The sequence below is a fragment of the Nicotiana tabacum genome, chromosome 3, assembly GCF_000715075.1.
Source record: "Nicotiana tabacum cultivar K326 chromosome 3, ASM71507v2, whole genome shotgun sequence".
Classification (NCBI taxonomy): Eukaryota; Viridiplantae; Streptophyta; class Magnoliopsida; order Solanales; family Solanaceae; genus Nicotiana; species Nicotiana tabacum.
The window spans coordinates 139,989,078-140,001,908 of record NC_134082.1 but is presented as its reverse complement, the minus strand read 5'-3'; positions in this window follow the sequence as shown (position 1 = coordinate 140,001,908).

The window sequence follows — 12,831 nt, the reverse complement described above, 5'->3', positions numbered from 1 at the left end:
CTCGCCAGCCTAAAGAAAGGAATGACATTTTATTTTCAAAAGTTGTTTTTGAAGTCAGGAGCCCGCCTGAAGAGAGGAATGACATTTTATTTTCAAAGTTGTTGTTGAGGTCAGGAGCCCGCCTGAAGAAAGGAAAGGCGTTTTATTTTTAAAAGTTGTTGAAATATCTCCAACCTAAATAAAGAAATGGCATTTTATTTTCAAAATTGTTGTTGAAGTCAGGAGCCCGCCTGAAGAGAGGAATGGCGATTTATTTTTCAAAAAAAAAATGTTGTCGAGGTCAGGATCCCCCCCTGAAGAACAGAATGCCGTTTTATTTTTTAAAGTTGTTGAAATCTCGCCTGCCTAAAGAAAGGAATGACATTTTATATTCAAAGTGTTGTTGAAGTCAGGTGCCCGCCTGAAGAAAGGAAAGACGTTTTATTTTTATTTTTTTTGAAATCTCGCCAGCCCATCCCCAGTAGGAGTATCACAACCAACCACCACAGTCGAATCTTAAAAGGAATGACATTTTATTTTCAAAGTTGTTTTGAGGTCAGGAGCCCGCCTGAAGAGAGGAAAGGCATTTTATTTTTTTTTTGAAATCTCGCCAGCCTAAAGAAAGGAATGACATTTTATTTTCAAAAGTTGTTGTTGAAGTCAGGAGCCCGCCTGAAGAGAGGAATGACATTTTATTTTCAAAGTTGTTGTTGAGGTCAGGAGCCCGCCTGAAGAAAGGAAAGGCGTTTTATTTTTAAAAGTTGTTGAAATCTCGCCAGCCTAAAGAAAGGAATGACATTCTATTTTCAAAGTTGTTGTTGAGGTCAGGAGCCCGCCTGAAGAGAGGAATGGCATTTTATTTTCAAAATTATTGTTGAGGTCAGGAGCCCGCCTGAAGAAAGGAAAGGCGTTTTATTTTTAAAAGTTGTTGAAATCTCGCCAGCCTAAAGAAAGGAATAGCATTTCATTTTCAAAGTTGTTGTTGAGGTCAGGAGCCCGCCTGAAGAAAGGAATGGCGCTTTATTTTCAAAGTTGTTGTTGAAGTCAGGAGCCCGTCTGAAGAGAAAAATGACGAATTTATTTTCGAAGTTGTTAGTTGAAGTTGGGAGCCCACCCATATAATAGAGGAAAACATTGCAAGTCAGAAAAGCAGAAGAATCCAACAGGAATCCCCAGCGGGAAACAATAAAAATCCCCAACACCGAAAAGCGGAAGGTTGCAACAAGAGATCCCAGCGCAAAATCAAGCGCATGAGTCAAAAGGGAGAAAAGACGCATCTTGAAAGAAGCGGCCTATGAACATTGAATTATGCCCAGCATAACAAAGCTTAAATGAAGAAAGCCATATCTCCAGCGGACCGAACCAGATAGTGAGAATTGGTATTCAGAGTAGCAAAAGGTCGGTGTCACCCCCGTCAGTTCTCGGAAGAATGAAGCACCGGAATCGACGCAAGCCGACAAGAAAGCAAGGCATCAAGAACAAATGGAAGATAGATGGGATCTTGTAATTCGTAGTCTAGCCTAACTTCTTGATTTTTCTTTTAAGCATGGAATAATAAGGAGGTCAGCAAACAACTAAAAGTAGCATGCAACAGCAATAACATTGCAGTCCCATGGTAGTCCCAGCTACCAAAACTTCCCGAACTACATTGACCTGATTCCTGTTTTAGCCCAGGATATGTAGGAAACCTCTGAAGCAAAGGTTTGGTCAAATCTTTCAAAAAAATGCTTCACACGGAGTACTCGGATGGGCAAAAATCGCTCACTTTATCTTTGCACGAAAACCCTTCGTGTCTTCGGGCAAAGAGGGGCAGCTGTAAGCACGTGATTTTTGCCCTATGAAAGAATTACTCACAAAAAATTCAAAATAAAACGATTTTTCCTTGGTGTGCAATTTTTGAATTTTTGTGGTATTTTTGTATAATTATTTGTATTTTTGTCTGTGCATGTTTATTTGTTTAAATTAATAAAAATATAAAATATGTCGCATTTTCATTTAGTATTTAAGTTTGTTTTACGAAAAAATGAGAAAATCATAAAAAATAATGTATGTTGCATTTTAGCATTTAACGTCTAAATTGTGCGATTTTATCGTTAATTGCTATTTAAATGTGCGATAATAGTTATTGGGAATTATTTAGTATTTTTGATAAGTTAATTTAGTTTATAACTTAATTTAGAATTTTAGTTTTATTAATTAGAAAATAGAAGAAAATAGAGAAAAAAATATAAAGAAAATCGGAATCGGGCTCTTCTTCAAATTCAAGCCACAGGCCCAAAAAATATCCAACCATCCCTACGACCCGGTCCATTCCAAACTGGGTCGACCCAGTCCATTAACCCAAATACCCAACACCCCTATCTTCCTACCTTACACTTCACAAAACAAAACAAAAAAATAAAAAACCCTAAACCTAACACTAACCATCCCCCCCCCCTTTCCTCATCTTCTTCTTCTCCAAAAACACCCCAAGCTCCCCTCCCATGGTAGCCATGGTTGCTGCCCTTCCCCCCGTCCCTCACACCTCCAACACACTCACACACGCACAACTCCTTCATCTTCTTTCTTCAATAAAAAAATGCAGCCAACCCTCCGTCGAACCCCACGTCGCCATAACCAACCAAACGACCACTCAGTTCACGTCCAAACGAACCCCATGGCTGCTGTTTTTGCTGCTTTTTCTGCCACCATTGCTGCCCGACGCAGTTGCTCCGCCACCACTGCTGCTGCGTCTTCTTCTCCTCCTGCTGCTGCGTCGTCTTCTCCTCCGTCGCTGCTGACCATGGACGAGCTGCAAGCTCGTCGCTGTTGCGTCTTCTTCAGCTACCTCCAGCTGCTGCTGCTTCTATTTCACCTCGTCGCTGCTGCGTCTTCTTCATCTTTCACCTCGACTGCTGCTTGTTGCTTCGTCGTCTTCAAGTCCGTTTATGTCAAAGTTTCGTTGGTTTCGTTTAAATTCGTTCGAGTTCGTCGTTGGTCATTTACGGTTAGTTGTTCTAAGTTCTATTTCTTCCGTATTTTTGTTTGATATTTTCGGATCTAAAATTAGATATGTTCGATATTAATTTCATGCTTATCGTTTTTTTGTTTTTGTTTTTTTTAGTTTGTTTTCATTCATTTTTCTTGTTTATTTTTAGGTAGAAATTGATTAGCTTAATTATAATGTTGCTAGATTTAAGTTGAAGATTCAATTAATTATTTTTCAGTTTGTTTTATTAATTTAAGAGGATTTACATTATATATAGAAGAGTGTTAGTTTAAATCGCTTGAATCCATTATTTGTTGTTTAATTTAGATTTAATTCGTGTTCATTTTGTTTGAAGTTCATTTTTAATTCAGTGATTTAATGTGAAGTTATGTTTTGGTTTTTAGTTTTTTGATTCAATGTATCTTTGTTATAATTTTGTTGGATTTAATTTAAAAAATCAATTGATTATTTGAAGTTTAGTGATTTGAATATGTTTATTTGTTTTGTTTAAGCTTAATTCGAGTTTAATTCGAATTTGAATAAAACTTGCTTGTTATTGTTGTTGAATCTTTTCATTTATGTCCATACTTTGTTTGATTGTTCTTGAATCCGAAATTAGTATAAGTTTGATCTTCTTGTTTGTTGATTATCATTTTTGATTATTTCTTCAGTTTGTTTCATGATCTTGTTTAGTTTTAATATAGAAATTGTTGGTTGTAATGTTGTTAGATTTAATTTTAAGTTCAAATGATTATTGAATTTAGAAATCTGAATATACTTATTTGTTGTTGTTGTTGTTGAATCTGAAAGTAGGTTTGTTTGTTCTTAAAAAATATTGTTCAATCAAAACAATTTTAGTTGTTTCTTTGTTGTTCATCATTTAGTTTGAATTTGTTGTTGAAAATTGTTTAGAAATTGGTCATATTTGCTCTATTTTGGTTGAAATTAATTAGGTGAATTGGTTATAGCTGATGGGGGTAGTTTGGTAATTTGTAGTACGTTTAGGGGGTAAAATGGTAATTTCAGTAAGGTTAGAGGGGTATTTTTGGAATTAAAATTCTGAACAATTATTTATTTTGAGTGCTTTGTCAATTAGGATTAAAATAATATTAAAATAATCAATAATGGGGGGACAAGATATAATGGTGGGGAATAATGTATTTGTTTAATGTAAGCATGGGGAACAAGACATAGTGGGATTGCGGGGCTCAAGAAAAGTTGTTTAAATAAATAATAATTGTATTTTTTAACTAGTAGTGGATTTGGTAAGAGAAAGTGGTTGTTTTATTAATTGATTAAAGGGTTTGGGATGAGAAATAAATAAGAGACTTGATCAGATTTTAAAGAAAAAAGAGAAGAAGGAGAGATAGAAAAAAAAGGGTTGGATATTAAAGAGAGAGAAAAAATTCCGAAAGATTAAGACTTCAGAAAATAAAAAGAAAAACATTCTGGAAATCAAAAGAGAGAGTAGTATACACCCGATATACAATTTAAATATTCTGATATACGGATTCAGAAGTTAAGGGTTGAACATTAATTAGTCTTTCAAATCTGAAAAGATTCCTTTGGCTTCTGTCCGTTGATTGTTTTCGGTGTTTCTGGATTTTTATCTTGATTTTAAAATCTGTCACTGGTTTCTCGTTGCTGGTTGTTGTTGGTTGTTGGGATTGCTGTTGTTGTATGCTACTGAATTTCCGCTGATCTCCCTTTTCTTTTGCTTCCAATATCAGGTACATGACTGTAATACTAGCTATTGCAAGCTAATAATGTCGAAGCATGAATACATATGAAGAATGAAATTTTGAACTTTTAATTTCGCTTTTTCTTTGGTCCTTTTATTGATTGTATTTAGGCTATTTCATGTATTACTGAATAATAATTGGAATAAGAGAAAATAACATAGGTTAGTCTTTAATGAATCGGTTTGGCAAAACGGGTTAATTCACTAGTTATGAAGGTTTCAAGATTATCAACAGTAGGTTAATCATGAACAAGTAGCTAAATTTAGCTAAGGCATGAATTTAAATTAAATTTCATAAATTAGGCATTAAGGCATGATTTGAGCTCAAGCAAGATTAGAAGAACGTTTAAGTCTAATAAACTTTCTAATAAGCTTTAGTAATTATGGTTAAATTTAGTTTCAAATGGTTGTGAATAATTAATCTCAATAGTTTTTTTTTATAATAATGCGAGTTTTAATCTAGCTATATTTGATTCTTTTGAATATTAGTTGTCGAATTTTTATTTTTATTTATAATTTCAATTTTTTAGTAAAATTCTTTTTCATCAATATTTGTATTAATCTAGAAATTAGTATGCCATGCTTTCTTAAATAAATATAAAAAAAAAGCTCGTAATTAATTATGATTTTCTTTCTTTATTTTAGAGACTAATTTTAATAGAAAAATGTAGTCTCTTTAAGATTTGTCCATTTAAAAATAAATGAGATGAGCCTCGCCTAGTAAGATTGCTGGACCCTCACAAATGTATATATTAATTATTTAGAACATCGGAGTTGGCCGTCTAGTGAAATTTTACGGCCTTTCCCAAATCAACAATACGCTAGTCGCTCTAGGCGCGTCTTTAACAAATTATTTTCTTAAATATGGGTGTGCATTTATGTAACCCAAATCCAAATCTTAATAGAGTCAAAAGGTGTCGATAACCACGGGTACATTGACTGTGACATGGTTTGAAATACGTTTTCACAATGTTGCAATTCTCCGTAAAACTATAAAAATAATAATAACAATAAAAGCGGTTAAAAGTTAAAATTGCACTATAGTTTTTTGAACATGTATTAAAATCAGATATTTTAGCCATTACATCAGTTTAAGCGACCGTGCTAGAACCACGGGTTTCGGGGGTGCCTAACACCTTCCCTCGGGTCAACAGAATTCATTACTTAGAATTTCTGGTTCGCAGACTTCATTTGGAAAGTCGAATATTTTCCTCGATTCGGGATTAAATTAGTGACTTGGGACACCTTAAATCTCCCAAGTGTCGACTCTGAAATAAACAAACAAATCCCATTTCGATTGTCCTTTAAATGGAAAAAACTCCTTCACCCCTCGCCGGGACGGAAAAAGGAGGTGTGACACCCGCCTGAAGAGAGGAAAGGCGTTTTATTTTTGAAAGTTGTTTAAATCTCGCCAACCTAAAGAAAGGAATGGTATTTTATTTGCAAAGTTTTTGTTGAAGTCAGGAGCCCGTTTGAAGAGCGGAAATGTGTTTTATTTTTAAAGTTGTGGAAATCTCGCCAACCTAAAGAAAGGAATGACATTTTATTTTCAAAGTTGTTTGTTGAAGTCAGGAGCCCGCCTGAAGAGAGGAAAGGCGTTTTATGTTTAAAGTTGTTGAAATCTCGCCAACTAAAGAAAGGAATGACATTTTATTTTTAAAGTTGTTTGTTGAAGTCAGGAGCCCGCCTGAAGAGAGGAAAGGCGTTTTATTTTTCAAAGTTGTTTTACTTTTTCGAAGTTGGGTTCATCTGCCCTCAAATAGGATTTTATTTTCAAAGTTGTTGTTGAAACCAGGAGCCCGCCTGAAGAGAGGAAAGGCGTTTTATTTTTAAAGTTGTTGTTGAAACCAGGAGCCCGCCTGAAGAGAGGAAAGGCATTTTATTTTTAAAGTTGTTGTTGAAATCAGGAGCCCGCCTGAAGAGAGGAATGATGCTTTATTTTTCAAAGTTGTTGTTGAAAACAGGCGCCCACCTGTATAACGAGGGGAATACTTTGCAGTCTTTACATTTCATGTTCTAGGTCGCCCACTAGTATAATGAGGGTATACATTTTTGTTTTTCATTTCATGTCCTAGGTCGCCCACCAGTATAATGAGGGTATACATTTCTGTTTTCTATTTCATGTCCTAGGTCGCCCACCAGTATAATGAGGGTATACATTTCTGTTTTCTATTTCACGTCCTAGGTCACCCACCAGTATAATGAGGGTATACATTTCTGTTTTTCATTTTATGTCCTAGGTCGCCCACCAGTATAATGAGGGTATACATTTCTGTGTTTCATTTCATGTCCTAGGTCGCCCACCAGTATAATGAGGGTATACATTTCAGTCTTTACATTTCATGTCCTAGGTCGTCCACCAGTATAATGAGGGTATACATTTCTGTTTTTCATTTCATGTCCTAGGTCGCCCACCAGTATAATGAGGGTATACATTTCTGTTTTCATTTCATGTCCTAGGTCGCCCACCAGTATAATGAGGGTATACATTTCAGTCTTTACATTTCATGTCCTAGGTCGCCCACCAGTATAATGAGGGTATACATTTCTGTTTTCATTTCATGTCCTAGGTCGCCCACCAGTATAATGAGGGTATACATTTTTGTCTTTACATTTCATGTCGTAGGTCGCCCACCAGTATAATGAGGGTATACATTTTTGTTTTTCATTTCATGTCTCAGATGCCCACCTGTATAACGAGAGGAATACTTTTCAGTCTTATACTGCAGATTTTGAAATCAGTAACCCACCGGAAGGCAGAAGGTTACAACAAGAATCCCCAGCAGGAAACAATAAAAATCCCCAGCACCGGAAAGCAGAAGTTGCAGCAAGAGGTCCCAGCACAAATTCAAGCGCATGAGTCAAAAAGAAGAAAAGACGCGTCTTGAAAGAAGCGGCCTGTGAACATTAAATTATGCCCAGCATAACAAATCTGATGAAGAAAGCCGTATCCCCAGAGGAACCGCCGAAAAGATTAATGAAGGAAGCCATATCTCCAGCGGACCGAACAAAATGATGAAAACTGGTATTTAGAAAAGCAAAAGGCCAGTGTCATCCCCAAATTCTCGGAAGAAAAGCACCGGAAGAAACACAAGCCGACAAGAAAGCAAGGCAACAAGAACAAGTTGAAGATAGATGAGATCTTATGATCCATAGTCTAGCCTAGCTTCTTGTTTTCTTTTAAGCACGGTGTAACAAGGAGATCGGTAAGCAGTGATAACAGCATGCAACAGTAGTAACATTGCAGTCCCATGGTAGTCCCAGCTACCAAAACTTTCTGAACTACATTAACCTGATTCCCCTTTAGCCAGGGATATGTAGGAAACCTTTGAAGCAAAGGTTCGGTTAAATCTTTTTCAAAAAATACTTCACACGGAGTACTCGGATGGGCAAAAAATCGCTCACTTTATCTTTGCACGAAAACCCTTCGTGTCTTCGGGCAAAGAGGGGCAGTTGTAAGCACGTGATTTTTGCCCTATGAAAGAATTACTCCCAAAAAATTCAAAATAAAATGATTTTCCTTGGTGTGCAATTTTGAGAATTTTTGTGACATTTTGGATAATTATTTGTATTTGTCTGTGCATGTTTATTTGTTAAATAAATAAAAAATACAAAAATATATCGCATTTGCATGTAGGATTTAATTCTACAATTAGGAATAATTAAGCATGTTTTACAAGAATGAAAATTACAAAAAATATGCATCGTTTGCATTTTTAGCATTTAATGTCCAATTGTACAATTTTATGCTTAATTATTACTTAATTATGTATTAATTGTTATTGGGAGTTAATTTGCGCTTTAATAAATTAATTTAGTTCAATATAATAATTTAAGGATTTTTAGAATTTAGTTTTAGAAAAATAAAAAAAGAAAAGAGAGCAAAAATACCCAACCTTCCCCATGACCCGGTCCACTTCAAACCGGGTCGACCCGGTCCGCCCCATTAACCCCAAATGACCTAACCCTTCCTAATCTTCATTTTCATTTTTTCCTAAACCTAAACCAAACTCATCCGCCCCCCTCTCTCACTGCGTACATAGCTACTGCCTCACTCTTTACCCTAAGAGACAGAGCTAGCTAACCATGGCGGACAAGGCAGTCACTATTCGTACCCACAAGTTCATGACCAACAGGCTTCTCGCCAGGAAGCAATTCATTATTGACGTACTTCATCCTGGAAGAGCCAATGTATCAAAGGCTGAGCTGAAGGAGAGTTTGGCTAGGATGTATGAGGTGAAGGACCCAAATGCTATTTTTGTTTTCAAGTTCCACACACACCTTCGAGCTCCATTTCGTCCAGCTTCCCCCGTCATCGGACCACCCAAGTCGACCCCCCGTCCGCCATTAAAACCAAACGACCACCTTCGAGCTCCGTCTCGACATCCATGGCAGAAACAACCCAACGTCCATGGTTGCTTCACCATTATTGCTTCTGCTACGTCTAAACAGACCCCGCTGCCACTGCTTCATCTTCTTCGTCAAGCTCGAGCTTGAGCTCGACACCCATGGCTGCTGCTGCGTCTTCTTCTCCACCGCCATTTTTCTCCTCCATTGAGCTCGTTTCTGTTGCTGCTGCTGCGTCTTCGTCGTCGTCCGCTACTTCATCTTCTTCAGTCGACACCAGCATCTATCGTCAAACGACCACCCCCAATGTGGTGTCGTCGTTCGACAGCAGCAACCAGCGACCCTAGCAAACACAGCTGCTGTCTCGCCATTCTTCAGCTCACCCAATCGCCACCCTCACGTCCAAAACGACTGCCCTTTCCTCCTCATCACCATAACTGACCAGAAAACACACACAAACACACACGCTGAAGCCCAACTGAAAACGCTCCAAAATCGCCCAGAAGTTCTGTCCGGGGTGAGGTCCGTTCGAGTTCGTCGTTGGTCAGTCATTGTTCGTGGTTCCGATCCGGTTAGTCGTTTCAACCAATTCGTGTTCATCGTTTTCCTTTTTTTTCTTCAGTTTGTTTCCTTTTTTTTTCTCTTGTTTATTTTTAGGCAGAAAGTGTTAGTAATTATAATGTTTTTAGATTTAAGTTGAAGTTCAATTAATTTTGTCTTTAGTTTGTTCTGTTAATTTTAAAGAGATTTATTATAGAAGAGTGTTAGTTTAAATCATTTGAATCCGTCATGTTTGTTGTTTAAAATAAATTTAATTCATGTTCATCTTTGTTTGAAGTTCGTTTTTAATCCAGTGATTTAATGTGAGTTTATGTTTTGGTTTTTGACTTGTTGATTTAGTTTGAATCATGTATCTTTGTTGTTAATATTGTTGTCTCTTTTTCTCATTCATTTTTTGTCTAAGTTAACCAGGATTGGTTCCCAATATGGTTAACTTATTCCCATTAATCTGAAGTTGTATGATTCAATCTGTGTTCATTGGATTTGTTGTTGAATTTGTTTAGAAATTGGTCATATTTGCTATATTTTGGTTGGAATCGATTAGGTGAATTGGTTATAGCTGATGGGGTAGTTTGGTAAATTGCAGTACGTTCAGGGGTAAATTGGTAATTTCAGTAAGGTCGGAGGGGTATTTTCAGAATTGAACATTTGAACAATTGTTTAATATAATGGGGGACAAGACATAAATTAGTGGGGGAATAATGTAATTGTTTATGTTAAGCATGGGGGACAATATATAATGGGGTGGGGTTGATATAATTGTTTAATATATTGGGGGACAAGACATAATGTAGTGGGGTGAGAATAATGTAATTATTTATGTTAAGCATGAGGGACAAGGATTAAAAATAAAGAAAACATTAATTAGTGGGGACAAAGCATGCAATTAAGGGAATATTTCAAGTTGGGGATTCAAGACAAGAGTCTTGTTATAAATAGAGTCATTTGACACATTCTTAAGGGACGAAGACTTGAGAGGGGACACTTGAACTTGAAAGATTTTTGAGGTTTACTTTTGAGAGAGGGAGACATTCTGAAAATCCTAAGAGAGTGTTAGAGAGTTTAAAAAAAAAAGAGAAAACAAAAACAAAGTGAGAAACGAGTTTAGTTTCGGGTTTTAATACACGCGTGGGTTGCTGCTGTTTAGTTTGTTTACATACTTTTGGGTTTGTTCTATTGAGTTGTTCGATTTTCTTCAAAGTTTTCTGGGCCTTGAATCTGGGTCGAATTGCTGCTGGGTTGCTGTTGTTGCTGTGTATTTACACTACTGCTGCTTCTACTGATCTTCATCTTCTTTCCTTGCTTTCCAAATACCAGGTACACAAACTGATACACTGGTTCATCTTGTAAGCCATTCGAAGCATGAATGCAAAAATGAGAAAGATTTGAAGTTGTAGTTTAATGTAGTCTTTTCTTTCTTTTACTGTTTGTATATAGAACATTATATCCGTTGTCCATGTAAACTCTTTAAACGACTCATTTTCGAAACTTGACTATAATAACTCGAAAGTATGTAAATAAAGTAGGACTTTTTCTTCATTTATTTTAGAAAACGAACTTAATAGAAAAAATGTAGTCACTATAGGTTTATCCTTTTAAATAAAATGAGACGAGCCTCGCCAAATAAAACGCACAGATTGCGAGGCCCTCACAAAATGTATGCTTTAATTATTTAGAACTCAGGATCGGCCGCTTAGCGAACTCCACGGCCTTACCCAAAATAATAAATACGCTAATCGCTTTAGGCGCGCATTTTAATAATCTTACCTTCTTAAACTCGGGTGTGCATTTCATGCGACCCAAATCCAAATCCCAAAACATTGAATAAAAATTGTTCCGGATTGCGGGTGCATTTCATGTGACGCAATCCAAAGACATATTTTTAAACGATGTTCACATTCTTTTAAAAAATATAATAATAAAAGCGGTAAAGAGTTAAAACTTGCACATGAGCGCATAATTGTATAAAATCAGATAAACAAGCCGAATATGACAGTTGAGCGACCGTGCTAGAACCACGGAACTCGGGAATGCCTAACACCTTCTCCCGGGTTAACAGAATTCCTTATCCGGATTTCTGGATCGCGGACTGTAATACAGAGTCATTCTTTTCCTCGATTCGGGATTAAATCGGTGACTTGGGATACCCTAAATCTCCCAAGTGGCGACTCTGAAATAAATAAACAAATCCCGTTTTGATTGTCCTTTAATTGGAAAAACTCCTTCACCCCTCGCGGGGGCGGAAAAAGGAGGTGTGACACTGTGCATTTGTTTGCTTTGGACTTGCATGCTGACCGGCTTTTGAATACTTTGAGGAAAGAGATAGAAGTAGTTAATCGCCTATTAGAGTTATAAAAATAAAAAAAAAGATGAAAAAAGGGGGTTTTGTTTATGAGAATGGTTTTTCATTGAAAAATGTCTTGTTTACAAAAGAAGTTTGTATTATTCGCCCGAACTATGCCGGTTTGATTCTCACAGGATGTGTGATACGTAGGCAGCCCTCATCGGGTCCAACCTCCCCTTTTGCAAAAATAGCCAAAAAAAATATGTCAAAAATTTTAATTTTTCGTCATAGTGTTAGGTGATGCTGTTCTTGTCAGAAATAGCCGAATATTCCCAAAAAGGACGTCGGAAGGCTGACTTTGCATAAACGGCCATCTTTCGGCGGTGTCTTAAACCGTTCTTGCCGAGATAGCCTTAGAGTATCTTTCAGTTGTCAAAAGGCTATTTTCGTAAAAGAACGGACAAGTTTGTGAAGTGTCATAAAATAATATTCCCGGCCTCAAAATTCATGAGAAATTGGGAAGGGGCCACGTTTGCAAAAATAGCCGTTTGGTTAAAATCGGCATATAGAGGAAGGAATCTGTCATTTTATTTTTCTTGAGTTTGTATTTCTTTTGATTAGAGTGTGTGGGCCATTTGACTTTCGAGTCTGTTGTTCGTCTTTAAGTGATTCCAAAAATGTTTTATTTTTGTTTACCTTTTATGTGGCAGAACTACGCCCGGTCTGATTCATGCGGGGACATAATTTGTAGTCAATCCACATAAGATTCGACCACCACTAAAAAGAAAAAAAAGAAAAGACATTTGTGAATAAAAGAAAGGAAAAAAGGACATAAAAAGAGAGGTTAAGTCGGGATGACGCATGCAATCGAAGCAAAAACATGTTAGAAATGGTTAAACTGCCTAGGAACATTGCATTCCCCAACGTGAAATTACAATATGTGTTAAACTC